This window comes from Podarcis pityusensis, assembly GCF_964106645.2.
Source record: "Podarcis pityusensis genome assembly, chromosome: 2".
Lineage (NCBI taxonomy): Eukaryota > Metazoa > Chordata > Lepidosauria > Squamata > Lacertidae > Podarcis > Podarcis pityusensis.
In genome coordinates, this window is record NC_138029.1 from 100459509 (window position 1) to 100487150 (window position 27642).

Here is a 27642-nt window from a genome sequence, read left to right on the forward strand (position 1 = left end):
TGCAGAAGGACATCTGGTTGGGCACTGTTATAAAGAGAAAGCTGTTTTAGGTAGCGCTTTTGGTCTGATCCTGCCAGACTCGTGTGATGTGTTTTTTTAAGACAAGCCACTCTGTGTAATGTTCAGAGCTGCTGTGGTCTGGATTAAGTCTCTTTGTTTTATTAATCAAACCCGGTAAGCCAGTCACATGTGCGCGTCTTTGGGAAGCGCTAAAAATACTACGCAGAAATATGGCTGCCACATGAAGAAAGCTCTTCATAAAAAGGGCTCTGTTCTATCTGTTTGAAGGAATTATTTATGGAGCCTGCCGTGTCATTCAAGATTTGCTATGGCCCATTAAATATCCACCTGGATGTTGCATCATTTAACAACTGGAATGTGTAAGCTTTTTGCTTTTTCTAACACTGCACGTGGTGGAAGTTCTGTGTGTGTGTGTGTGTGTGTGTGTGTGTGTGTGTGTACATATATAATATATACATTTGCAAAGTCATCCGAAATGACCCACGCAATGGAATTAAACTGAATCCATCCACACGGCGAGGTGGTTATAGATTGCATTACTCATTGCGTAAATTCGCAGACAAACTGTTTATCACTACTATCGCAGTCCATCATTTCAGTTTGTTATCTCATGACAGCAGCGTGAAGTAGGGCTTACTTAGATCATGGCATCCCTGCACCAACCGCAACAGCTTGAAGATGAGACAAGAATGATGGGGTGGGAATGATGCAGAGATACGTGTTCTCTTCAAGCCCCCAGTCTCCTTCCATCAAACTGAAAATAGCTGGGCTTTTGAGAGTCAAACTAGCTACCAGCCATGGGTGTCACATGGCTTGCCCTTGTATGGTTGAATTTCCACCTAACCATTAGTAAGCAATGGTGGCCAAGTTTGATGGTTATGTTCTCCTCCACGGTCAGAGGCAGTAATGCTTCTGAATGCCAGCCGACGGAAACAGCTGTTGCATCTATTTGGCTGCTACAAAAATAAGATGCTGCACTAGATGATCCAGCAGACTGTTCCTATTTCCTTCTGTTTCTTTAGCAAATAACCAACTCAGGAGGAGAAGGGGGCTCTGAGCCAGATCAGCCTCATGGTGTGTAGGGAGAGGGGCTTTAGATCCTTGCCCCCCTCTTACAGTCCCAATTGTTATTCCACACTCTGGATATTCACATTGGGGGAAAGCCAATGGGCACTGGTTGCAAAGTGGTCACCAGTACTAAACGAATAAGCCTTTTAAAAAAGCTTTATTGCAAAATAAAAATCTTACAGAGCTTAAGTACCCCTTTGCAATCAACCATCATCTATTTTTAATAAGTACCCATAATTATTTCCATAGCTGTCAAGTGTCCCTTATTTGAAGGGACAGTCCCTTATTCCAGCGCCATGTCCCGCTGCTGTCCCTGATTGATGGATGTCCCTTAAATGTCCCTTAAATGATGTCCCTTAAATTTCAAAGGAAGCAGCTCCTCTCCCTCCCTTCCTTCGTTTGGCTGCTGGCTGGGGTTACTGCCTTTGGCTCAGAGGGGCTCAGAAGTTGAACATACCTGTGCTGAGTGCTCGGATCAGAATTGGATGGATACATCATCGATGACCAATTCACCCTTGCCAGCGAAAAGGTCTGTCTGGAGCGGGGGCACATGGTGGGGGAAAAGGAAAGGAGAACTCGTGGGAGGGGGGGAGGCTGTGTGTGTGTGTGTGTGTGTGTGTGTGTGTGTGGCTAGTTAATGCAAGCTGAGGGGTTTTTTGAATGCTGGACGCCATTTTGTTGCACGTGCTGCTGCAAACTTTGCAGTGCAAAGCCAGGCCGGGGAGCCATCTTAAGCTGAGGCTGCATAGGCCTTGTGGTGCATGTGATTCAGATTCTATTCAGTTAAACCTCTGGTTACAAAGTTGGTTGGACAGTGTTCTCGAAGCTACCAGCATGAGTTTGACCAGACTGCAGGAGGACAGGAAGACTGGAGTGCCTGGAACAGGTGAGGCTACAGGTCCCTTATTTTCAAGGCTGCTGGTCCCTTATTTTCAAATCTGTAAGTTGAAAGCTATGATTATTTCACATTTATAGGAATAGCTGTATCTAGTATACCAATTCACATTTGTAAACAAAAAATTCCTCTGTGCCAACCACTGCTATATTTAGTATTACGCTTTCCATTTTTAAGTTCACAATAGAGTAGTTGCTTTGGAAGACGATAATCAGGCATCCTCAAAACATGACCAGTCCAACGAAGTTGATGTTGAGGAATCATTGCTTCAACACTGGTTGTATGGAAGACAATCTTCCTTAGCTACGAGTGATCGCCAAAGAAGAAGAAGGAGATATTTAGTACAAAACTTTCAACAATAATATTCATCCTACTCAAAACTTTCAATAATATTATTTGTCCTACTAGGTGATACTTAGAGAAGACCTATTGAAACAAGTGGACTTAAATCAGTCATGTCCACTAATCTCAGTGGGACTAGTCTGTGTCAGTTGGATAGCATTCCACATAACTAACTAACCAGAATTCTTTTCAGGTTAATGGGGAAAGAGAGTAAGGGCAAACATTATCCTGAATTTTATCATTCCATTTTCTGCCCCACCCCTTAAACATCATTTCCTCTTCCATTTATGCATTAAGCTAGTTTCATCATGATACCAGTGTCCCACATTTGGGGGAGGGGGAATCCCCCGCAATAAGAGAGGACTGACTAACAATACTTCCCCCTCCCTGAAAGTTACAGAAATGTTCAGAGCAAGAAGTAAATTAATGACCTGCTTTCTGCTTTCTACACGATCTTTCACGTAATTCAGCAGCCATCTCAAAAGACTTTGAGAAACCTGGAGAAGCAGAACTAAGATGTGGAGATATGCTCCAGAGATCCAGACCATGGGGAGCCCCAATAAATTAATAAATACAATTTGGACTATAATTTGATCTTTTTATTTTAGTTTTTTATTTTTAATTGAAGCATTATGATTAAATATTTAATTGGATGTTTTTTATTGGAAAATCAATAAAAATGATTTAAAAAAAGACTTTGGGAAACCTGAGAAGTTGCCTGATCAGGAGACCCTTTGTCAATCTAGGTCAGTATAATAAAAATAATAAAAGCAATAATTTTATTATTTATACCCCGCCCATCTGGCTGGCTTTCAGTATAGTAAAAACCCAATAAAACATCAGACATTAAAAACTTCCCTAAACAGGGCTGCCTTCAGATGTCTTCTAAAAGTCAGATAGTTGTTTATTTCCTTGACATCTGAAGGGAGGGTGTTCCACAGGGAGGAATTGCCTGAACTCATTGCCTGCTCTGATTGGTAACAGCTCTCCAGGGTCACTGGCAGAGGTGTGTTTGTTTGTTTGTTTGTTTGTTTGTTTGTTTGTTTGTTTGTTTGTTTGATTTTACTTACATACACACAGTTTTTATTATTTTCCACATACCAGTAGGTTTTGTTATTTTCCACCCAGAGTCTTTGCACATCGAAAAGCTACAGGAACACATACAGGCAAATACATACAGGTCAGTTAAGTTACACTTTTCGCTGGCAATCAGATATACAGATCAGCACTCAAAGAGCCAAAGGAGGTTCACTAGCAGCAGCTGCATTTGGTGGAAAGGAGACCTCGGCAGATAACAGTCCTGGGCGCACTTGCTGCTGCAGCCCACCAGACCACAGGAACAGCAACTCTGCGCAGCTTGCATTTGCAGAATGTTTTGCAGTTTTTGCACTGACCGCTATTGCCACAAGTGCATGCACCACCACAAGCACACAGTCCTTGATCTCTCCGGAGACTGAGCCACGGTCCTGGTGTGCGGTTAACTGGAGTTGCCCAAAATCAAATCTGGGATCTTCTGTGTGAAAAGCAGGTGATCTGCCACAGAGCCCTGACACCTCCTTTCCTCTCCTTTAAAGAGAAGAGCTGATCATATTGAATGAATTGAGTCCTGTCAGGCAAACAGCATATGTTAAAATCTGAACTGGCAGCCAGATTTTTCCATTGAAATCAGCTGCTTGAGGGTGGGGCGGGGGGGGGGGGGGGAGAGAGAACAGCAAAATAAAATTCCTCCAGCAGCTTTCGTTCATGCCTTGAACTTTTGGTCCTTGAGATATTAGTGGGGGCATAATTCTTTCTCTTCCCCCACTCGTTATCTTTACAGTAATGGAGGCTCATGATTTAAACCATTTTACAATGCCTTCGAGTTATGCTGGGCTGTATTCTGGAACGCCTTTGTGTTTGTTGCTAAGCTAGATTCTAGAATGCCTTCAGATTTTTTTATTATTATTATTAATTTATTTGGATTTCTATACCGCCCCTCATCAAAAGATCTCAGGGCAGTTCACGAGATAAAACATGAGATAAAAGCACAAATAAATAGCTGAAACAGAAACAACAAAATAACTACTCCCTCTTCCACAAACATATTAATGTTTGAAGAGGAACATTTACACCTGCCACCTAAAGATATGTAATGAAGGCAAACCTCCCTGGGGAGAGCATTCCACAAATGGGGAGCCACTACAGAAAAGGCCTATTCTTCTGTTGCCACCTTCTGGACCTCACATGTAGAAGGCACACAAAGAAGGGCCTCAGAAGATGAACACATAGTCCAAGTTGGTTTATATGGGAAGAGGCAGTCCTTGAGGTTTTGCGGTCCTGAGCCATGTAAGGCAAGTTGTGCTAGAATGCTTTCAAGTTTAGTTTTGATACAAGCTCATCCATGCTCAACTTATCCAACTACGCGTACAACAGTACAAGAAGGAACATAGCATAAGGAAAAAGCTAAAACAATGCCCTTCTCCAATTTGCCCTTGGGAAGTGGGAGCCATTTTGCGTAACATAAAGCGGCTCGAAATGAATGGGCGTCTTTATATTAAGCTCAGTGTGCTTTGGATTCAACCCCAAACCTAAGTTGTCTTTCCTTTTGATAAGCCTTTCATGTTCCAGATCCCCACCCACCTTGTCAGATATCAGCAGCACCGGAGGAAACAGAAGTTGATAAAAGTTCCTTTGTAAGCCGAAATAATTTTTATCAAGGTTTTTCCTCTCGAAAGCGGCCCAGCCCTTTCCCTGAGATTAGCGAAATCCCTGTTTGCAGCAATTAACTTCAAAAACTATGGAAGAAACAAAAGGACTGGGCTCCCCCACCCCTTTTCTTTCACAGTTGTAAAGTTGTGTGCTTTAAAAATACAGAATTGCTCTGAATAGTGCTTGGAAGTGTGTGAGATGAGTGTGTCGACTTGCAAATGCTCAAATATTATAGTACATTTTCCTGCTAGCTGCACCTGTGCTGGCTGGCTGTTGCTACTCTATGTTAGCCTGCATTCACATGAACAGAGAGAATGACCTGGTAGGGGGATTTCGAGGTGTGACTCAGGAGTTCAGTACTATTTATGTATGTTTTGGCTTTAGCTTCAGCCCAGCAGGGCTGGATCTGAGTACGGAAAGAGCATTCTGAAGACAGGATACCTCTGTGTGACATTGCCAAGGCAGATGCAAAATCACTTGCACCTCCACCACAGTCTTGCATGATGCTCAAACAGTCCATAATATTACAGATTTTTGCATAGATTTATTGGGTGGCCACTTATGCCCGGGGGGGTGGGGGGGATAGGAAGAGGAAGAAGAAGAAGAGGAGTTTGGATTTGATATCCTGCCTTTCACTCCCTTTAAGGAGTCTCAAAGCGGCTAACATTCTCCTCTCCCTTCCTCCCCGACAACAAACACTCTGTGAGGTGAGTGGGGCTGAGAGACTTCAAAGAAGTGTGACTGGCCCAAGGTCACTCAGCAGCTGCATGTGGAGGAGCGGAGACGCGAACCCGGTTCCCCAGATCATGAGACTACCGCTCTTAACCACTACACCACACTGGCTCTCAAGGAGAGAGGGAATTGATCATACATACCCCAAAAAGAACTCAAGAGAATGCAGAAGGTTTGCATGAAATATATTCATAGATGCAAATTTAGAAATCCTTGCTATAATTTATTTATTTATTTATTTATTTATTTATTTATTTCATAAAATTTATATACTGCTTGATTGTAAAAAAAAAACCAGCAACACACACACACACACACACACACCCCAATGTGGCTTACAAACAGATAAAACAACAAAATCAAGAAAAATGTGCAACCATGCTTTAAAACATACAGAAGTTAAAATACGGAAACAGATTAAAATTAAAACTTTCTAAGCATCTGGGTAGGCTTATCTAATCAGAAATGTTTCTAGCAGGTGTCGAAAAGAGTGCAGTGAAGACGCCTGCTTGGTCTCAATAGGCGGGGAGTTCCAACGTGCAGGAAGCCTATAGAAATTTTAAAGCGTTTTTTTTTTTTTAAATGGCATTAGATATAACAGCAAAGCGAGAGGTTTTCATAGAGGAAAAAATGTGCAAAGGTAAACAGCAGCAGGGTAACCATGACATTCCAGTTTTCACTTTATTTTAGTCTCCTGAAATGTTTGTTAAAGAGAAAAAGAGCCCGTTGTTTGCTGTTCAATTGAAATCTCACATTCAATATTTGCTTTTTGTTGCCTCCTTGTGCTACTGACTCCAGACGGGTGGTGCTGCGACTTGAGGAATCCATGTTTTGGACTGTGGCTGTGAAAAGACCCATCATGCTGCTTTTATCCCGGGGGGTGAAGAACCCACTGCCATTTCACCCATTATTCAAACCGCTTCACTTTCTCCCACTTCTCCTCATACTCCTTCTCCCACTCCCGCCAACCCTGACGACAGAAAACAAAAGGGTGGCTCTCTCTTTCCCCACCCCCACCCGCAGTGTCGGAATCAAATAGTCAAGACACTGAAATGTTCTTAAATAGTCTGAACCCTGGTTCCCAGAAGCAGCTATGGTGGATGCATACACATTGCCAAAACAGAAGATATATATCCGCAGAAAAGAGGAGTAAAGAGAACACTGATTTTCTTCTTTCTTTCTTTCTTTCTTTCTTTCTTTCTTTCTTTCTTTCTTATATATATTTTTATTGATTTTCCATTTAATGTTATACATTCACATCATCATTATCCACTATACCGTCCTGGCTCTTTAGAGCCTGTCAACTTCCTTCCCTCCCACCTCATGACTTTCGAAATTAACCTTTATACTATTGCAATTTATACGTTTTCCAGTTCTAATTAAACTCATTACAGAATGGCTCAAAATTTAAATAAATGTAGAAAGATTGAAAATTTCTCATTACAAGTCATCAGACAACCCAGCTAGTGGTGTTAATTGCTTACAATAATCTTTCAGATATTGTATAAATTTACTCCAATCCTTTTGGAATACTTGATCGTGCTGGTTTCAGATATTTCCTGTCAGCTTTGCCAGTTCTGCAAAGTCCACCAATTTCATCTGCCACTCTTATTTCATCGGTTCTTCTTGCTCTTTCCATTTTTGGGCTAAAAGAATTCTTACCGCGGTTGTTGCATACATAAACAGTCTTTTATCTTCCCTTGGTATCTCTTTACCCACTACAGTGGTACTTCTGGTTAAGAACTTAATTCGTTCTGGAGGTCCATTCTTAACCTGAAACTGTTCTTAACCTGAGGTACCACTTTAGCTAATGGGGCCTCCTGCTGCCGCTGTGCCGCCGCTGCGCGATTTCTGTTCTCATCCTGAAGCAAAGTTCTTAACCCGAGGTACTATTTCTGGGTTAGCGGAATCTGTAACCTGAAGCATCTGTAACCCAAGGTACCACTGTATACCCAATAAAAAGGCTTCTGGTTTTTTAACAAAAAGTATTTTTAAACATTTTCTTTAACTCATTATATACCGTTTCCCAGAAAGCCTTTACTTCTTTATAAGTCCACCACAGAGAACACCGATTTTCATAAAATGTGCGTGTGCCAACACACAGAGACACACACAAATGTGCTGAGCTCCCTGAACCTCAACCCCTCTCCCTCTCAGCAAGGGACAGCAACATTCAGTGTTGAGAAGCCATGGAAACAATGCACTGGACCCTGGCGCTACCCTGCAAGTCGCTACTATATGTGCGGAACATAGGAAGCTGCCTTATACTCCATCAGACCATTTGTCCATCTGGCTCAGTTCTGCACAGACTGGCAGCAGCTGTCCAGGGTTTCAGGCAAGGTGCATTCCCTACCTGGGGATCTCTGGAATGGAACCTTCTGCATGCCCTGGGGCCTGCTCAGCCGGCCCCTCTTATTGTTCGTTACCTTTAAACTGAACTTGGAACAGAACTCCTTCAAACAGAGGACTGAAAAGAGAGGGTGGTCCATGGCTACTAGCCATGATGATTGTTTTCTGCCTCCATGGTGGGAGGCAACAACGCCCTTGAATGCCAGTTCCTGGAAAGCACAGGTGGGGGAGAAGTCTCTTGTGCTCAAATCCTGCCCGTGGGTACAAATTTGCCATCCGGATATGCGCATCAAGTTACAGACGTGTTAATACATTCCATTCCATTTACCATTTACCATCAAGTTACAGACGTGTTAATACATTCCATTCCATTTACCATTTAAAAAAATAAATAAGGTTCAATGTATGTTCGAGCAGATTCTAAAACTGCCCCCAAAAGCGGGGATGTCAACCTAAACAAACAATTCCTTCCACAGAAAAAGCTCGTAATAGCGTAGCCAGGGAGGATGTGATGCAAGGAATCCCCCCTTCTTGTTCATAAAGCAGCCACAGAGGGATGCCTCAATCTGGATTGAAAGAGCAGCACTGGGGGGGGGGATGTTATTGGGTGGTTGTTTTCATTTCGATTATATATATATTGTGGGTTTTGAGGTTGATCTCTTCTGTGAACCACCTAGAGACCTCCGGATATAGGGCGGTATGTAAAGTCTAACAACAACAACAACAACAACAACTGTTCAGTCACTTTGAGAAAAGGACATTGGACTGGGCAGGTCATTGGCTTTATCCAGCAAACTCTTCTCATGTTCATATGTTCTTACGACTGTCCTCTACAAAGAAGGACAAATGGCCAGCCTAATACTATTCTGCTGACTTGCTGCTACCAAGGAGATAAGAAACTGTATTTTGCCTGAACTAGCTCGCGCTCTCTCTCTCTCTCTCTCTCTCTCTCTCTCTCTCTGTGTGTGTGTGTGTGTGGTTCACTCCATTGATTTACTGGCATTCCTTCAGTGTATATCCTGCTGCATTAGCACCCCAAAGGTTTCTCAGGACAAAATGGACAGGCTACACCCAATGACCCTCATGCCAGCGGAAGAATCAACTGAGAAGTCCCTTCTTCCCAGAGCTGAACCCCAGGGCCTGGGAAACCGACAGGTGAAAATGGCTTCGGAGCTCGTTCTGCTCCTTTCTTTCTTTTTCTCCCCCTGCGGTGCTAAACTACACCAGCCGTCCCCGCTCTGACAGCTGCGTGCTTTATTGCTGTCCCACTTTTATTGCTTTGCTTTCTTCCCTTCCTCCTGCTTTTTTCTTTTTAAAGCGGGGTGGGGTGGGGTGGGGGGTGAGGTTGGCAGTGTTTAAAATTTATAGCCAGCAGAAATAACTGATTACTCTTGGCAAATTAACTGAAGGGATCAATTGTTCCATATGGGAAAAGTCAACGAACTCGGGGCTCTATTCACGAGGGAAGACTGATGTGCTAAAGGGCAAAGGAATGCCACTTTTATTGTGTGGTAGAGAATTTTCACATTTAGGTCCAAATTCCAAAAAGAAAGCGTGGTATTCAGGGACCTTTGCTCCACGAGGGCCATGACTGGACTGCATGGGTGAGCAGACAAGGGGATGTCCCTGAGCACAAAGGTTCCCTGTTCATATCTTACTATCTTGTGGAATGTAGGACCCTCCATCAAACAACCCTTCCAAGTGGTGCTCTGAGTGGTGGACAGGGCAGATGCCTAGCACAGATGCCATCCAAACAGAGCAATATGGGGCATATTAACTTAATTTCCAATCTCCATCCTTCTTTACATGCAATAAATACAAAGCCCTTGCTGTGTTTATAGTGAGTGACACATCTACAATATGCGGATGGTTTTTAAGTGCTCTGCTTTTACGACGCACAGCAATTGGTTCCTAAAAGAGGTGAGAGGAAGGAAGAAGAAGAAGAAGAAGAAGAAGAAGAAGAAGAAGAAGAAGAAGAAGAAGAAGAAGAAGAGTAGTTTGGATTTGATATCCCACTTTATCACTACCCTAAGAAGTCTCAAAGCGGCTAACAATCTCCTCTTCCCTTCCTCCCCCACAACAAACCTAACAGACTTCAGAGAAGTGTGACTAGCCCAAGGTCACCCAGCAGCTGCATGTGGAGGAGCGGGGAATCGAACCCGGTTCACCAGGTTACAAATCCACCGCTCTTAACCACTACACCACGCTGGCTCTCAAGGAGATACTTGGAGTGAAGGGTTTGTCTTCTCTCTATGTTTTTGGTCAATGCAGTTTGGCCTCTCTTTTCAACATGTGTATTCTTTTACAACTGCTTTTACAGTTGCTATCTGTTTACCCTGTGTGGTCAGTTAGCTGGCGGATCTCTATAAACCCAAGACTTCCTCCTGTAGTGTTTATGGTGAGTCAATTCCTTCATTGTAGATAGGATTCCAGAAAAAAAAATTCTGAATAATTTGTCCCAGGCCTTACAGTGATTTGCTAGGAAGATAAAAGGACACTTTGGAGTGAAGGAAAGGAAGCATTCTGGCTGTATTCCTGTGTAGAAACAAGGACATTAGAATGTCTGTGTTTGCCTTTGAAATTATCAGTCACACAAGAAGAGCCCATTTACTCCAGCATTATGTCCTTACAGTGGTCAACCAGGGAAGCCCATGGGACACCAACAAGCAAGATCTGAGCAGGTAGCACTCTCTGCAGTTGTTATTCCCAGCTAAGGGAGCTGGGCATGTTTAGCCTGGAGAAGAGGAGGTTAAGGGGTGATATGATAGCCATGTTCAAATATATAAAAGGATGTCACATAGAGGAGGGAGAAAGGTTGTTTTCTGCTGCTCCAGAGAAGCGGACACGGAGCAATGGATCCAAACTACAAGAAAGAAGATTCCACCTAAACATTAGGAAGAACTTCCTGACAGTAAGAGCTGTTCGACAGTGGAATTTGCTGCCAAGGAGTGTGGTGGAGTCTCCTTCTTTGGAGGTCTTTAAGCAGAGGCTTGACAACCATATGTCAGGAGTGCTCTGATGGTGTTTCCTGCTTGGCAGGGGGTTGGACTCGATGGCCCTTGTGGTCTCTTCCAACTCTATGATTCTATGATTCTATGATTCATGGCTAATGTCTCTCACTGGTATTTTCTGAAGGCTAGAGTGCACTAGGACACACACTTCCCAAATGGGATAAATGTCTAGGTAGTGATTTTGAGCTGAAGCGATCCACATCTGACATTTCAGCCATGTTTTCAGCTATAGAACAGTCCCAGGATCAAAGTGGTTAATAGACACGTTTTTTGTTTGTAGAGCCCATGTGAGTGTGTGATTGGGCTATGATACAAAGCACAGATTTTGGCTCACAGCTCAAAAATGCTATTTATTTTTTATTTTGTTTATTATTTATTGCATGGGTGCTCGAGGTGGCACACATGGTTCTCCACAACTACCCTGTGAGGTAGGTTAGGCTGAGAGGCCCAAGGTCACACCCAGTCTCCCAGGATCCTATCCTGACACTCTAGCCACTATACCACACTGGCTCTATTAATCCACTTGGCTACCATTTATCCCTTTCATACTCCTTCTCTCATTTGGATAGTATGGTTAAAGAACACCAGTGTCTGTGGCACACAGGGGAGTATATGTCCAGGACCACGGTCAATCATTTTTAAGACAGGCAGTAAACAACAGCTTCTAGAGACAGTGCTCAAATGACAAAGAAACCAGAGGGGTCCTGGCCTCTTTGTCTGTTGTGATGGCCTCTTAGCTTTCAGCTGCTGCTTTTTTGAAGACTGGGGTGGCATAATTTGGATTGAATTGAAGTGTGTGTGTGTGTGTGTGTGTGTGTGTGTGTGTGTTGGGATTTGTGGATTTGACTGAGGGCTACCTACCTTTTCTCCCATCCTCTGGGCCTTGCTGTCTTCCTACAGATCCTCTGCCAAGTCACCTAGCCTACAACCAGAATCCAGAGATGGGTTTATTGTTTGACTAGGATGGATGCTTTAAAGCCCTAAATGGCCTTGGCCCAGGATACCTGAAGGAGCATTTCCACCCCCATCGTTCAGCCCAGACACTGAGGTCTGGCACCGAGGGCCTTCTGGCGGTTCCCTCACTGCGGGAAGTGAGGTTACAGAGAACCAGGCAGAGGGCCTTCTCGGTGGTGGCACCCGCCCTGTGGAACGCCCTCCCGTCAGATGTCAAGGAAATAAACAACTATCCGACTTTTAGAAGGGAAGTTTTTAATGTTTGATGTAGTTGCTTTTTTATTATTGTTATTGGTGTTCTGTTTGGAGCCTCCCAGAGTGGCTGGGGAAACCCAGCCAGACGGGTGGGGTATAAATAAATATATCATCATCATCATCATCATCATCATTATAGAATCCTGCTTATGTAGGCCCATATAGTAAACTGCATAGGCACATTCAGTTCTGATTTCCAGTCCTACGCATGTTGGATTTTGCACACACAACCATCCTATTCAGATGTTTACATCTATGCATGGATATCTACTGAGACAGACACACCTGTTGAACAGGATAAACAGGTGTTGTATTACTACCCATCACAATAAGAGACATTAGCAGGGATTATTGTCCATTCTAGGCCTTGGATATCACTCAAGGAAATGTTTATTATATCATATCACAGGAAGATCTCTTCTGCTGCTCTGGATAGTGTGTCGGTGATTTGCTTGTAAATTTTAAGAGAATAGAAGTGCTCCACATAACTGGCTTGAGATTCAAAACTAAAGCGAGAACTTATTATCCACCAAAGCAGGAGAAGGAAAAGAAAAGGCGTTGGGAGGGAGAAGGAAAGACTGCAGTTTATTCAGCACCAAAATCAAAGGCTTGCCTTTCTGCAGCTTTTCCCATCTGGGAAATAGAACATTTTGGGTGGTGGTGGAGTTGCTTTCATCTGCAGTACTGATAGTGCTTTTGGAAACCCAACAGCACAGATGTCCTGCAGTTTGGGCGACTAATTTTAACAAGCTGCTCACAGTGTTACAAAAGACAGATCTGTTGGCCTTTTTACTTCGAACCACCTCATTTGGACAAACAGTCGCTGCAAATAGCACATATGTCATATGGGATGGTCTCACATGCTGGAGAGAAGAATGCAACTGCTGAAGAGTTCGAAACTGTTTCTCGGGCCAAGGATTACAGAAGTGAGATGGGGGAGTTGAGTTTTCAGAGTTGATTTTCAGACGATCCATCACATCATGCATTATTTTGTACTTGTGGAAGAGCCTCTGAACACCAGACTACCCACTCACAACTTTTTGCTTTTCTTCGTGGCAGACAAGGGTACTCTGAGAACAATCCAACCAACCTTTTTAAAGATGCACTGAATTATTATTATTATTATTATTATTATTATTATTATTATTATTATTATTTTACCCACCGTGCAAAGACATTTCACATTTGCATTAGAGTACTCTGGCAACTCTTTCCCAGTAGTAATGTATGGAAGTGAAAGCTGGACCATAAAGAAGGCTGATCGCCGAAGAATTGATGCTTTTGAATTATGGTGCTGGAGGAGACTCTTGAGAGTCCCATGGACTGCAAGAACATCAAACCTATCCATTCTGAAGGAAATCAGCCCTGAATGCTCACTGGAAGGACAGATCGTGAAGCTGAGGCTCCAATAATTTGGCAACCTCATGAGAAGAGAAGACTCCCTGGAAAAGACCCTGATGTTGGGAAAGATGGAGGGCACAAGGAGAAGGGGATGACAGAGGACGAGATGGTTGGACAGTGTTCTCGAAGCTGCCAGCATGAGTTTGACCAAACTGCGGGAGGCAGTGGAAGACAGGAGTGCCTGGCGGGCTCTGGTCCATGGGGTCACGAAGAGTTGGACACGACTAAACAACAACAACTCTGGCAATGGATTTTGCCATGCAGTTTGCAGAACTGACCCCACCAAGGACTCATCTGGGCTTATAGAAGTTGGTTGCTGGGGAATTAAGTGGTACATCACCTACTTTGTATACAAAAGGTGCCAGGTTTCAGGGGTGAAACCAGGCTTTGTTTCACCTGGGTCAAAGACCCAGTATGGAACAGACACCCCATGGACATTTCTGTACACATGCAGACTGGGAGCCTCAATGGACGTTTCACCCAGGGCAAAAAAAACCTGGCTGGCCTCCTACGGCTCTGCAGGTTTGATCCCTATTTTCTCTGATAAAAGGGTCTTTGGTAGGTGTAGGGCATGGGTGAGCAAACTTTTTCAGCAGGGGGCCGGTCCACTGTCCCTCAGACCTTGTAGGGGCCAGACTATCTTTGGGGGGGGGGATGAACAAATTCCTATGTCCCACAAATAAACCAGAGATGCATTTTAAATAAAAGGACACATCTACTCATGTAAAAACACGCTGATTCCCGGACCGTCTGTGGGGAGGATTTAGAAGGCGATTGGGCCGGATCAGGCCCTGGGGCCTTAGTTTGCCTACCCATGGTGTAGGACTTGCAATGACCCTTGCTTGAAAGCCTGAACTGCTTCAAGGTTGGCAGGTCGTAATGTCTCCCAATCTTTGCTTTTCCATTTCAAGCAACATGGAGAATTGCAGCTGAATTTTTCCTAATTCAGGGATATATAGAGAGCTTGTGTGTGTGTCCTGTCTGTTACGTCCTATCCACTGTAGGTAGCTGTGATATAGCAATGTAGTTGAGGAAGGAACAATTCCCCTTTAAGAAATAACAAAAAAAAATCTATTGCACCATTCCTTTAGTAACTTTTTGTTTTTTAAAGGTAGGCTAAAAAATGTTTTAGCAGTAATTGCAACATGAGGGAGATCAACAGGCTGTTAAAATGGCACAGGCTGGAAATGCTAGCTAAAAGGGTTCAGCCTGTTGTTCTGAAGGCTTTGCACCTCTTTACCTGTGAGAGCCAGTGTGGTGTAGTGGTTAAGAGCGGTGGACTCGTAATCTGGTGAACCAGGTTCGCATCTCTGCTCCTCCTTATGCAGCTGCTGGGTGACCTTGGGCCAGTCACACTTCTTTGAAGTCTCTCAGCCCCACTCACCTCACAGAGTGTTTGTTGTGGGGGAGGAAGGGAAAGGAGAATGTTAGCCGCTTTGAGACTCCTTCGGGTAGTGATAAAGCAGGATATCAAATCCAAACTCTTCTCTTCTTCTTCACCTCCCCATATCTCAGTGGCAGAGAGAAAGATAAGCTTGTGACAGATTCCTGCTTTGAGAATCATGATGCTTTGTCAGAGCAAGGTACCACTTAGCAATGCGGAATCTGGGAAGAACTTTGTTTTCTCCTTCAGTTCATACCTTGCTGGGTGCAGGGAGTCCCCCAACCTACTGCAAAGTATGCATGATTACGCCCAGGGACTCCAGGCATAAATCACAGACAATAGCTGGGATGTACTCGCCATCCAGGCAGGAAGCTAATCAAGTTGCCTGCCCTCAGGTTGTTACCCTCACCAGGACTAGGATAATATAGGATAATTTTTGAAAGCAGTGTCATTTGTGTCACACCAGAGTACATTTTTCCAGCAGGTCAAAAACCCAACACTTATTTAACATGGGTTTCAAAGCCATTACCTGCTCCAACATCTGGAAATGCTTAGACCTTCAAATCTCTTCATTATTTATATGGCAATCTAAGCCACTAGCTCAAAATCTATTTTAGAGTTCCTGCTACCCTCCCTCCTTCACAAAAGGTGCCCAAACTCTCCCCAAAGCAAAAACAACGGGACATTAACTATGGTCACATTTGCACAGTCATGCTTATCATTTTAAACCCGTCATCACATGATGGCTTTCTTTGAGTCATAATAGATGAAACTATACAGGCAGGACTTCCACATCACGCAATTTCTCTCAGAGGCAGTGGATTGTAACTGATGTAAGTCAGAGTGGAACCCAATGAAGTTGATAGACTTAAGTAACTTGTTCCTTCATTTCCATGGATCTACTCTGAGGACAACATTGTTGGATCTCACCCAATGCTTTGTAGTGAGATTCGTTTGCATATTCATCTGTCAATCGTTGACAAATGAGGAATTAGCCAATGTACGTGTTATATGTGGATTGGGGCTTGATAGAATAATCAGAATCTGGAGGGAAATTAATTGTTAAAAAGAAGAAAATCTGCTTTTTACACAGCAGATAAAGTGCCCTCAACGAAAAATATCACAAAATATCACATGCCATGGGGTCATTTATTCTTCTTAAGGGTTGGATTCATATAAGCTGTTGAGTGCACAGAATGGGGTCCCCTCATGCAACAGGACTTTCCCCCCCTCTCCTCCCCCCAGATGCCCCCTCCCGTGTCCCCTAAATCTACTCTGGAGGTTTGGGGGGAAACCCAGAACAAATTTAGGGGCATGCAGAGGACACACAAGGGAGGAGAGGGGGAGAAAGTCTCATTTTGTGACTGGGACTTATCCCCTCCTGCACATGCCCCACTTAGTGCTATGTTGAATTCCACCCTAAGTACATTATTATAGGTATTCATCATATTATATATTTCTCTTCCACATTTCATGTTCTTCATTCAGTGCCCTGCTCCTAAATACAGAGGGGAGAGAAAATAACTTTCCCCTAAGGAACCAATAATTCACACACCGCGGCTTTTCTACATATATATACAAAACTCTATTGCTAGATGTAAAACAAAAGTGGTATATTATAACTGGCAACTACATTGTTTGAACTTCACAATCTAAATACTCGGGCTGCAATGTATAATTGACTAATTGACTGAAAAAAGTGTCCCAATCATTTGTGTGTGTTTGTATAAATACAAGTACTTTTAAGAACTGGAGAGAGCAAGCACCTTCTTAAAATAACCATACTCTCCTTTCTCGCACACAAATTCATTTTCTAAGACAATGCCTGCCAGACAGATGTGTGCATTATCTAAAAGCTTACAAACTATACTCCGGGGATGGGGAACCTGTGGCCCTCCAGATGTTATTGGACTTGGCCCCAAACGAGAATGGCCAACGGTCAGGGATGAAAGTAATTTTACTGCAAAGACATCTGGAGGGCTGCATGTTCCCTGTCCCTGCTATCGTTCTTGGGCGGTATCCAACCAACTCATTCCATCATCTTAAGGAATTTCACTCACACAGTGGAACTTTCCTCCATGTGCATCCCATGCCCTCTTCAAATCTGCCCCAGAAGGTTGGGAGAACCTCAAAGGAGGGGGGAGTACCATTGCATAGCTGAAAATCCCAACTCTATGATTCTATGATGGGTTGCTTTGTACAGGCTCCTTAGTCCTATTGCTTAAAGAAGAAGGTACCTTCCATCAGATGATGTGACTGGCTATGTCAGTTGATGGGCAGGTTGCCTTGAGCTGAGGAAGATGGCTTTGTAATGGGCTGAATGTGGCCCATGGTGCAACTGCAGCTGGCTAGGTTGAGAATTTCCTTTTTTGGTACTGCTTTCAAGGAACAGTTTCCTTCCAACCACAATGCAGATGCAGTTTGGACAAATTTTTTGTTGTTTAGTCGTTTAGTCGTCTCCAACTCTTCATGACCCCATGGACCAGAGCACGCCAGGCAGTCCTGGCTTCCACTGCCTCCCACAGTTTGGTCAAACTCATGCTGGTAGCTTCGAGAACACTGTCCAACCATCTCGTCCTCTGTCATCCCCTTCTCCTTGTGCCCTCAATCTTTCCCAACATCAGGGTCTTTTCCAGGGAGTCTTCTCTTCTCATGAGGTGGCCAAAGTATTGGAGCCTCAGCTTCAGGATCTGTCCTTCCAGTGAGCACTCAGGGCTGATTTCCTTCAGAATGGATAGGTTTGATCTTGCAGTCCATGGGAGTCTCCTCCAGCACCATAATTCAAAAGCATCAAGTCTTCGGCAATCAGCCTTCTTTGGACAAATAGCTCATATTATAGTTTGGCTTGCATTTCCACCTGTGAATGTTACTGTGCTTCCCTTCCATACCCCTCCAACAATTAACATATGAAGCACGCATAGTGAAACGCCGTTGTTAGAATCCTTATCTCCACACGCAACTGATGTTCTTTATCATCAGTTTATACTGCTGACACCCAAATAATATTTCTGGCTTTTCTCAGGTGCTCCAATATTCTTAAATGGCCTAAGCGCTTCTCTCTTCCCGCCAGGTATTGAAAAGAACTTGGCTTGCTCCATTACTAAGGTCCAAGGTGAGGATCTGGAGTTCACGTCACCTTCCCTTGCCTTCTGGCAGCTTGCGTAGCAACCCACGTTTTATGTAAGATGGAATATTGTCCTCCGCCAGAAATGAGTTCATTTTGGCAAAGGAGCCACTCTCAGAATGTTGACACTCACCATTGCTTTCCACGAAATCACACAGCTGTGTAGAGCATCTGACCTTCTCAGGACCCTTGCAAGTGACCAGCTGGGCCTGGAGTTGAGCCCAGGGCTGTTTTTTTGCCAGTGAGGAATCTTGCATGGCAGTCACAGTGATAGAACAGAGAGCCTGTAACAATGTTTTGCTTCTGCTGCAACTAATAAAAAAATGCCACCAGCACACAAAACAACTCATTGCCCTCCTTTATAAATAAATGCACCTCCAACACATTCCTCCTGTTTGGAGCCTTTTAGCTGAATCATTGCAGCTTCTTTGCTTTTATTATTGCTTTAAATTTGTGTGTGTGTTTTAAATGCTACTGTGGGGGGGGAGGTGTTTTGTTTTTTGAGCAGCCTTAGGAGCGTCTATAGATTTTATATATATATATAATTTTTATTTATTTTCCATTGTACATTCACAACATAATTATCCACTATACCGCTCTGGCTCTTTAGAGCCTGTCAACTTCCTTCCCTCCCATCTCATGACTTTCGAAGTTAGCCTTTATACCATTGCAATTTATACGTTTTCCAATTCTAATTAAATTCATTACAGAATGGCTCAAAATTTAAATAAATATAAAAAGATTGAAAGTTTCTCATTACAAGTCTTCAGACAACCCTGCTAGTGATGTTAATTGCTTACAATAATCTTTCAGATATCGTATAAATTTACTTCAATCCTTTTGGAATACTTGATTGTGCTGGTTTTGGATTTCGCCAGTTCTGCAAAGTCCATCATCTTCATTTGCCACTCTTCTTTCAGGAGCATCCATAGATTTAAAACATATACAGATATTTGAAGCAGAACATTGGGAACTGCAGGACAGAAAAAAGAAAACACTTCTTCAGGCAGTACATAGTGATACAATGGAACTCGGTCGCATAGGAGGAGGTAATGGCCACCAAATTTGTCCAAAAGAGGATTAGACAAATTCATGGAGGAGAAGGGCTATTGACTGCTATTACTTTATGGAAGCAAATAGGATTAAAGAATCCTTAGAGAGTTCTGTAGTTCAGAACTAATTAAACTGTATATAAATGTATTCATGTATGTAACTACAGCGGCAAGAATGTTACTTGCAAGAATGTTTCTTGCCCAAAAATGGAAAGAAGTCCCAACAAAAAAAGAATGGATACAAAAACTTTCCGAATATACAGAAATGGTGAAACTTACTGGAAAAATAAGAAATCAAGATAGCAAACCTTATAAAAGAATGGAAATTGTTTATTGAATATTTACAAATAAACTGCAAACAGATAAGAACATTGGCAGGATTATTGTAATAACCTGAAGTTTAATAAGCGTGTATATTTAAAGCAGATGAATAAATGAGCAAATTAAGTTAATCTGGATATGCAGAAAATATTTAAAATAAATTTAAGGAACAGCAGAAAGATGGGGAAGGAAGTCAAGTTTTGAAAATGTTAAAATGATTGCAAAATTATTGAAATATATAAAATTGAAAATCATAAATAAAATAATAATAAAAAGAATCCTTAAACAACCTTCCTCCATTTTAAAATATTTGTGAGGTCTTATCACTCAGAAGTATTACTCCCCCCATCACACACACACTTTAATCATTACATGTCTTTGAACTCTGCCTATAAAAAACATTTCGCAATTAATTGTAATGATACCAGTTAGTTTCAGGAGTTATTCCCCACATACCTCCCAAGGGAGAAAATCTCCCAGAATCTTAATTATTTCATCTGGATGACCTGCCTTTGTAAATTCAGCTGCAAGCCTTTATCCATTATTGCAAAATTGCTGGACTTTTAACACACACACATACCCCTTTAAACTTAGCAGATTGGCATCCTGTCTTCCACTATTTATTTATTTTTTAAAAAAACAGCAGAGGGGAAAAATAATTGTTTGAATAAGAGGCTTATATTAGAACCACTTCAGTATTTATAATTAGTGTTTCCAAGTGGTCTAATAAGGGAGGGGGGAAGTGTTTGAAAAAGCCCATTCAGTTTTGTAGTTGTTGTTGAAAGCAGATACTGAATTTCTCACACGATTCTGCTCAAAGATCTGAAGATAAGTGCAGTCTGCCTGAAGTTCATTGCAAGTAGATATGCTAGAATGAGTGGAGGGCTGTGACCCTCGATATGTTGTTGAACTCCAGCGCCCACCAGCCCCAGCCAGCATTCATTTCGCCTTGAAAGTATGGGCACCTTGAAATTAAGAAGGCTGTGAAAGAGGATCTAACTCTCTAGGTCCACATTTCCATGCATAAGCAACAATGCCACTTGAAATAGCAGACTAGGGCTGAAGCAGTACTTTTTCGGGGGGTACTCAAGGGTATGCAGTACCGGTACCTCTTTGTTGTTGTTAAAAAGTGTGACAAATACTGTAACAACTTCTTTGTGGGTAAATGTAAAGGGTAAAGGGACTCCTGACCGACTCTGGGGTTACAGCGCTCATCTCGCTTTATTGTCTGAGGGAGCCAGCGTACAGCTTCCGGGTCATGTGGCCAGCATGGCTAAGCCGCTTCTGGTGAACCAGAGCAGCGCACGGAAACGCCGTTTACCTTCCCGCCGGAGCTGTACCTATTTATCTACTTGCACTATGATGTGCTTTTGAACTGCTAGGTTGGCAGGAGCTGGGACCGAGCAACAGGAGCTCACCCCGTCGCAGGGATTCGAACCGTCAACCTTCTAATCGGCAAGTCCTAGGCTCTGTGGTTTAACCCACAGTGCCACCCGTGTCCCTTCTCATGGTGGGAACCAGCACCTATTTTTCGGGGGGAGCGAGCACTGGGCTGAAGAATACATGGTATGGCAAGGAGAAACATGCTAAGAGGAAGGCACGCTTGGCAAATCCACACCATAATCAACTCCCGCCTGGAAACCAATGTCCTCACTGTGGAAGGATGTGTGGATCCAGAATTGGCCTCCACAGTCACTTACGGACTCAGTGTTAAAACCATGTTTATGAAGGACAATCTTACTCAGCTATGAGAAGGAGGAAGAGGAGGAAGTATGGCATGTTAGAGGTCTTTCATCAGGCAGATCTACTTGTGAGTCAGCCATCTGAGATGGCAAATTGGGCTGCTGGCTTGCAAGCTTTGCATGTGCGTAGGAGGAGCCAGGTTTCTCCTCGTTCCTATTATTTATCTCCTTGGCAGGCATGGGATTTGCCTAAATGGTGTTACTGTTGCAGCCTAAAATGGAAATATAATAATAATAATAATAATAATAATAATAAATTTATTTATACCCTGCCCTTCTGGCTGGGTTTCCCCAGCCACTCTGGGCTGCTTCCAACAAAAGATTTAGAATCATAGAATCGTAGAGTTGGAAGAGACCACAAGGGCCATCGAGTCCAACCCCCTGCCAAGCAGGAAACACCATCAGAGCACTCCTGACATATGGTTGTCAAGCCTCTGCTTAAAGACCTCCAAAGAAGGAGACTCCACCACACTCCTTGGCAGCAAATTCCAATGTCGAACAGCTCTTACTGTCAGGAAGTTCTTCCTAATGTTTAGGTGGAATCTTCTTTCTTGTAGTTTGGATCCATTGCTCCGTGTCCGCTTCTCTGGAGCAGCAGAAAACAACCTTTCTCCCTCCTCTATGTGACATCCTTTTATATATTTGAACATGGCTATCATATCACCCCTTAACCTCCTCTTCTCCAGGCTAAACATGCCCAGCTCCCTTAGCCGTTCCTCATAAGGCATCGTTTCCAGGCCTTTGACCATTTTGGTTGCCCTCCTCTGGACACGTTCCAATTTAAAATACATTAAAACATCAGTCATTAAAAACTTCCCTAAACAGGGCTGCCTTCAGATGTCTTCTAAATGTCAAATAGTTGTTAATTTCTTAGACATCTGATGGGAGGTCATCCCACAGGGCAGGAGCCACTACCAAGAAGACCCTCTGTCTGGTTCCCTGTAACCTCACTTCTCGCAGTGAGGGAACCGCCAGAAGGCCCTCAGCGCTGGACCTCAGTATCCAGGTTGAACAATGGGGGTGGGGACACTCCTTCAGGTATACTCGGCTGAGGCTGTTTAGGGCTTTAAATGTCAGCATCAACACTTTGAGTTGTGCTCAGAAACGTACTGGGAGCCAATGTAGGTCTTTCAAGACCAGTGTTATGTGGTCTCGGCGGCCAATCCCAGTCACCAGTCTAGCTGCCGCATTCTGGATCTCTTCAAACTAGTTATTTGGGATCTGGCCTAAGTGTTGAGAATTCCATTCCACCTTAAGGGACAGACGGGTGGAATTGTTGCATGTCACATGTCTGTAACACATTCCAGCACAGTATGCTGGGAACTTCCGTTTGTGTATAGTTTTCTGTTTTGCTTTGGATGCGAAGGAGATCAGACATGTTTTCCTTTTGTCCTGATCTACGCTGAATAAACCTGCTTGTATATATGCTCACGCAGCCTCTTGTGCCACTTCTGTTTGTGCAGCGCTTTCTCTGCTGAATAGTGTGCTCAGTCTTCTGAAGCTGCAGATTTATCCTGCACCAAAGATTGCCCAGCACACTGGCAGTGGGCTGGAGCCAGCTGGGGGCCTGCCAATTGCCCCCATTTCCTTGGGTGCATGAGAGGAGACTGCTGGATCAGGCCAATGGCCCTTCTAGTCTGGCATCCTGTGGGATGCCTGTGGGAAACTGGCAAGCAGGATTCTCCCTTCCTGTGGTTTCCAGCAACTGGTATTCAGAACCATTGCTGCCTCTGACAACGGAGGGACATGGTAGCCATTATGGATGTTAGCCTACTTGTGAGCAGTTTCCTTTTCCATTGCTTTTAAAAAAACTGTTTAATTTTACAATTGCCATTTAGTTTTCTCCATTGTTGTAATTTTGCTACTGTTCTAGTAATTCAGGGGTTGTTGCTGTTGCTTAAAAAAAGAAATGCAATATTGAATTGTAAGCAAATTATGTCTTGCTATTATTTATTAATTTGTGAGCCACTTTTTCCATGCGCCTCAAGGGGATTCACAAACATGGCATTAATCCAGCTAAAAATAGTTTTTTAAAAAAGCAGTACAAACACAACTACTGAAGACAGGTTTTCTTTAAAAACAAACAAAAAAACCCCCAAAATCTGGCTGGAAACATTTGCTAAAACAACAATGCCGTCAATAATTTTTGGAACGTTCTCATACTCTGTGTCTGTTGTATCTCAACAGGGAAGCTGTTCCACCGAACAGGGGCAGCTGCACTGAAAGCTCTGCTCCAAGTTGCTGTTTGTGTGGCACAAGCTTCCGATATTTGAGGTGCTTTAAGGAGAAACTGCTGCAGAATGCAGTGACCTGCTGGCTATGTAAGAGATATGGCAGTTGTCTCAAGTAACTGGGTCCTGAGCCAGTAAATGAAATTTGTGCTCCTATTTTTCTACTCTGGTGAACAAAAATCAAAGACACGCAGAAGGGAAGTCGAGACAATTGGCCTATTCTTTTGGCAAAACGAGAGCTGGTGAGGGTTAGGGTTAAGGTTATGGTCCGTTGTAGCATGAGGAAAGCTAGGAGGAATATGGTATGTAAAAGCTTAGATTCACATTTTTCTCTCCAACCTACCCCCACTGCCCACCATCTGTAGACTCCATTCAGTGCAAATTCTCTTCCCACACTTGGTCTTCGGTTTGATTTTGAGAACTGAGTTTTCCTCTTAAACCCTTTAATGCAGTTTTCAGGTAATTTGATTTTGTTTAGGGGAATGGGGCGGTTAGGTATTTTTAGACCCTAGATTTAATGGTCCTATGGCAGGGATTGATAGAAGCTCTGCAGATGTTGGTGTTTTTTATTTCACATACTCCAACTTGTTGAAAGCTCTCTCCCTGCAATGCTGGGGCCCCTTCTGTTCCTTCTGCTTTGTAGAGTCCCAGACTTCTGTCCCAAAGCCTTGTTCCGACAACACCTGCGTTTTAAGACCATTAGAACAGAAAAACCTAATATCTGTTCATTCCCTTGCTAATGTAGGGAGTTCTCTGTGTTATTTGTGCCAGTTCCTTAATTTATTAATTAAATGGTGGCTAGTAGGTTAGCCTTCCCCTTATTCTAAATGATGAAAATGAGCTATTTATAAGTTAACTTGATTCCAGTTTGGCTGATCTATGAAAAAGAAGACCAAACAGAGCACCAACTGAATTATATAAAAAGCTTTCTTTCTCTCTGTGTGTGCTTATATTCCACCCAATCTCGTTTTTCGTAATACTAGAACTAAGGGACTGATCTAATGAATCTGAATATTGGAAGATTTGGGACAAAAGAAAGTACTCCTTTACACAGCGCATAGTTAAGGGTGTGGAATTTGCTCCTATGAAAAGCAGTGATGGCCACCAACTTGGGACTCAGCTACACAGCTGCAAATGAAACATTTTAAGTGCAATATACAATGTGACACTAGATGGCGATGGTGAGCCTATGGAAAATTCAATGTATTTTTTAAAACGCTTTTTTTAAAAAAAAAAGCATTTTCAGAATGTTTTTTATACGTGTGTAGATTCTACCTTGGATGGCTTTTAAAGAGGATTAGACAAATCCATGGAGAAGGCTGTCAGTAGCTACTGGCCATGATTTGCTGTGTTCTGCCTTCATCATTGGTGCATCATTGAATACCAGTTTCTGGGAATTGCATCATTGAATACCAGTTTCTGGGAATTGCAGGTGGAGAAAACCGTGTTGTCCTCAGGTCCTGCTTGCAGGCTTTCCACGTCTTTGCCTCTGTGAGAACAGGGTGCTCAACTAGATGGCCCAGTGGCCAGACCCAACTGGTTTTTCTTATGTTCTTAATCTTCCCAGAAACACAATACTCCAAGGAACATCTCTCTCCATATGAACCTACCAAGACCCTGAGATCATCCTCTGAGGCCCTTCTTTGTGTGCTTCCTCCATGAGAGGTCTGGAGGGTGGCAACATGAGAACGGGCCTCCTCTGCAGTGGCTCCCCATCTATGGAATACTCTCCCCAGGGAAGTTCGCCTGGCACCTTCATTATACACCTTTAGGTGCCAAGGGAAAACATTCCTCTTCAACCAGGCCTTTGGTTGACCTGATCAACATCCCATACCCTTTTAAAATGTGTTGTAGAAGGGGGATTAGATTGTCTTCGTTTTTGTTTTTTATTATGTATTCTATGCTTTTCGTAGTGTGATTTTATGTCGTGAACCGCCATGAGATCTACGGGTATACAGAGTGGTATACAAATTAAATAAATGAATGAATGAAAATAAATAATAAATCTTTGAGCAGGTCACAACGTATTATGAACGTAATTGTAGAACATCCCATCCCTACATATTTTTTCAGCAGGCCTTGAAAATGTATCTGCTTTTGCGGAAAGGTTTTAACTGGGTTGTAGAAATTTGTGGTGTTTGTTTGTTTTGATTACACCATGTTTAATTGGGCTAATTGCTCTTTTTTTAATGTGCTTTCTATTTTAATATTAACTATTCCAGTTGTTTCCGAGCTTTAAATGATATGTGCATATAAGAGCTATCCCATATTTTATTTCGGTTTCATGCCTTGTGAGGATTTTTCTCTCTCTGGAAATATATATATTTATTAAATAAGTAAATAAATAAAATTAACCTGTGTTTGATGTCAGCCTCTCCACATTTGGGAACGAAGTCTGAGCAGTGTCACTTCGCATCAGGCCTAGCTTTTGTTGGTGCTGGGGTGAGTCGCAGCCAGAAAGAACCCCCACCTCTAGTTTGGTCAGTCAAGGAACAATGCTGGTTTGGGTGGTATCTCCACAACGAATCTCAAATGACTCGGTGTGTGTGGTTCTCACGTGCAACATCGTGGTAAAAGCCAGAATGGGAAAATTAGACGTTATCTAAGTTGTGCTTCAGGTTCTTTACAGCATTTGAATAGCCTCCTAAAACCAGGTTGGAAAAGCCAAGGTCTACTCCTATGTGTCACGTTAAAGTAGCATCTCCAGGAAAGCTGGACTATATGGGCCATTGGCTTGATCTAGCAGGCTCTTCTTTTGTTCTTTGTCCCTCTCATTCTCACTTATTGCCTTATCTTCTTCTCTAAATCCACACCAACGTGAGTGAAGACATGATCTGGTGAGGGCATGATCTTGGTAGTAAAGGTAAAGGGACCCCTGACCATTAGGTCCAGTCATGGCCGACTCGGGGTTGCGGCGCTCATCTCGCTTTATTGGCCGAGGAAGCCGGCATACAGCTTCCGGGTCATGTGGCCAGTATGACTAAGCCGCTTCTGGCGAACCAGAGCAGTGCATGGAAACGCCGTTTACCTTCCCGCCAGAGCGGTACCTATTTATCTACTTGCACTTTGACGTGCTTTCGAACTGCTAGGTGGGCAGGAGCAGGGACCGAGCAACGGGTGTTCACTCCGTCGTGGGGATTTGAACCGCTGACCTTCTGATTCGCAAGTCCTAGGTTCTGTGGTTTAACCCACAGCGCCACACAAGCCCCTATGATCTTGGTACCCTTCAGCATCTCTTCAACTCCACCAGTGCCTTTCTAGAGAAGCATTTCTTCTTGTCAAAGTCATTTGTTGCGAATAGGTCTCTCTAAAAGCCACTAACGCAAAACTATTTCTGGTAACTTTTTTTTGATAAAAAATATTGAAATGTTCTTGGTTTTGGCACCCTAGGAAGGAAGGCAGAATCGCTAGTAAATTCATGCCTGCAAGAGACAGCGTTTGGCAGGGGCATGGAATTTTCTGCCTCACCTCATTCCAAAACAGAATCTAGCAGGCAGGTCTTTTATTTATCCATTTCAGCCATACGACCTTGTAAAACACAATTAACCTTTTCATTAAACAATATCACCCAAAGCAAAAAAAAAAAAAAAAAAAGTACCATATTTTTCAAAAGTGGACTGTTCTGTGTTAACCGTATGCTGCAGTCCTTAAACAAAATATTTACATAAATACTTGGAAAAGGTAAAAATGTCAAAACACTTGGTGTTTGTTATTAAAAGTCTCGGCTCACCGTCAGCTTACAACTAAATTTCAAACAAAGATTGTATTATGCAGGCTCCATTTATTCAAGATTTCAGTGTTTAAAAGTTGGGAGATGATTCCAAGCAAGGGGATCCAACTGCAGGTTCATTTTGCAAGAACTGAGCTTCATCTGAACAGAGCCTTATTTTAGTATCTGAAGTCATTTGATTTTCTTGTTTTCAGATGTCGCTCACATCCAGTAGATGGGGCAGATAACTCATGGCAGGCATTTTCTGCCATTGTCCTTGCACTATGGAATGCCCATCCCTTTGCCGTTCATGAGGAATCATACATAAGTTGCTTCAGATGCCTTGAAGAGATGCATCTTTTT

At 43.0% G+C, this 27642-nt stretch overlaps 1 long non-coding RNA gene across 1 annotated transcript; it reads left to right on the top strand.

Moving 5' to 3' along the window:
- Positions 1-9137: 9137 nt before the first annotated feature.
- On the top strand, positions 9138-18569 carry LOC308471732. Its single transcript, XR_013983131.1, has 2 exons — positions 9138-9250; positions 18171-18569. It is a non-coding gene; the product is annotated as an uncharacterized lncRNA (long non-coding RNA).
- Positions 18570-27642: the final 9073 nt, after the last annotated feature.